The sequence below is a fragment of the Frankliniella occidentalis genome, unplaced genomic scaffold, assembly GCF_000697945.3.
Source record: "Frankliniella occidentalis isolate FOCC.00 unplaced genomic scaffold, Focc_3.1 Scaffold22, whole genome shotgun sequence".
Taxonomy (NCBI): domain Eukaryota; kingdom Metazoa; phylum Arthropoda; class Insecta; order Thysanoptera; family Thripidae; genus Frankliniella; species Frankliniella occidentalis.
This window is the reverse complement of record NW_026267152.1, coordinates 1060895-1063078: the sequence shown is the minus strand read 5'-3', so window position 1 is coordinate 1063078 and position 2184 is coordinate 1060895. Positions and strand designations below refer to the sequence as shown.

Genomic DNA, 2184 nt, shown 5'->3' with positions numbered 1-2184 from the left:
TTCCCAAAGTACGACCGTGTGCCGCAATTGCAAAATCTCCACCAAATGTCTTGTGACACACTGTGCACTCGTAAGGCTTCTCACCTGCGTGGGCTCGGAGATGAGCCTTTTGAGTACTTGATTGCGCAAAAGTTTTGTCACACACTCTGCACTTGTACGGCTTCTCACCCGTGTGAGTCCGCAGATGACCCTTCAGAGTGCCTATCTGCGCAAAGGTTTTGTGACACACGGTACACTCATGTGGTTTCTCACCTGTGTGAGTCCGGTGATGGTCCTTCAGACTCTTTGACTCAGCAAAAGTTTTGTAACACACTGTGCACTCGAATGGCTTTTTCTCTCTGTGGGTTATGAGATGTCTCTTCATGTATGTTGATTTGGCGAATGTCTTCTTGCATATGATGCATTCGAATGGCTTCGCTAAAGTGTGCTTTCGCAGATGCACTTCTAGATTTCCCAGGCTGGAAAAGGTTTTGTAACACGCGGGGCAGTCGAACGTTTCTTTGTGTTCTTCGTTCTTGTACGTTTCTTGATGTGTTTTAAGTTGGTCTGCTGGGGGCAATGCATTGTTGCCTTCGATGCACTTACTTGATTGTTTTATCTTGTGCATTGTGGGGGGGGGATCAGCGACGCCAGCGCCAGCACGCCACGTCGCCCGCGCTGTTTGACTTGGTCGTCTTCTCGCGTCGGTGACCCGGTCAGGCGTGTCTTGTTGTTCGCCAATGCCGTCGCCAAGGTTTGGACGGCCTAGGGCGGGCAGCCTTCAGGACATCCTCCAGGACATCCTCGAATCTCGTCCATCTTCAGGGCGCGCGGATGAGAGCGCTACAATAAGACCAAAGTGGAAAGCACTACTTTTTGCACTACTCATTTGTTGCCCACTTTTGACATGATACCAAGAGTGCAATTTCAAGATTAACTTAAGATTAGCGTTTTGAATAAAATGCAGCTTGCAGCGGTGCCTTTGACAGTGTGACGCCTCCCCCCCCCTCTCCCGGTAACGGCTCGTGTCACGCTAGTCCCTGCTCGTCACGCGTGGACGTGACGGCGGTGCAGTGGTGAACCTGGAAGCCAGTAGTGCCAGGGCCCCGTCGTCACGGCCCGACCCGGAAGCAGGCCGTCACTCACCGACACTGAGCTGGGCCCCTAAGAGAGTGCTTCCTTCCGGCGCGGCGCTGGCGCCCGGCGCCTGCACCAGCGCTGCACTTGTCGCGCCCCACCCGCGCCCCACCCGCGCCCCACCTGCGCCCCGCCCGCGCCCCCGTATGATCGGGACAGCCGTCGCCGCCTGGGGTGAATCGGAAGAGAAACTTACACACAAAACACACTAAACACATGACATCCTACTCAAAGCTGGGGAGTTGCGGCTGTACGGGGGCCATGTTGTTTGTTGTTGTGTCGGGTCGGCAGGGCCGCGGCGCACGTGCGCCCGACGGGCGGTATACGTTGTGTCGTCGGGGCGTCTCGTCGCTTCCTCCGACCGCTGCTCGCTGCTATGACTCTCTGCTAAAGCATGAAGCATGAGCTTCAATCAAATACAGTCGCCACAAAGGGAGACAAAATCCTCCTCGAAATACATACTATCTTGCTTATGGCCCAACGACCGCCACCCAGATGAAAAGTTGTGTGTTGTGTATAAGTAGTGAAAAATGGTCAAAAGTGATATCGCATTCGCACAAGCGGAACTCATTCTAATCCTCTTTACATTTATTGGAGGTAAAACAAAATTGCACGGCGGACATATTACAAATAATCAAATCTAATACTCAGTTTAACTGTTTATAATTTTCTATTAATAAAATTAAGGCCTACCCCGGGCCCCGGGCCGGGCCGAGCCGCAGCTTTGGGCAGCCAGAAGGCAACACATTACGGGCGCGTTACGAGCCGCCTCAAGGCCTCAAGGGCGATGTAAGGCGAGTGGGAGGAGGGAAGGCATCGGCAGATGGGACATCCTCCCCCTCCTCCTCTCTCTCTACTCGCTGGAGGACACGCCGTCAACGCTAAACGTCGTGGTCCAGAAGGGTCGCTGTTCTTGACAAAATTGTCGCACGCCCTCGTGCAAAGTTTTTGACTTTTGGAATGCGGAATTCAATGATCCCTAAAGAAGGAAGATATAGAAACTATCAGATGAATAATTTGCTGAAGAATTCATTACCAATTTTGCCCGAGTTAATTCTTAAAAGGTAA

General features: G+C 52.6%; 1 protein-coding gene across 3 annotated transcripts in view; it reads left to right on the top strand.

Moving 5' to 3' along the window:
• LOC113210977 (nascent polypeptide-associated complex subunit alpha, muscle-specific form) overlaps nucleotides 1-2184 on the top strand; it is a 40254-nt gene that overhangs the window by 23071 nt on the left and 14999 nt on the right. The window lies entirely within an intron of this gene.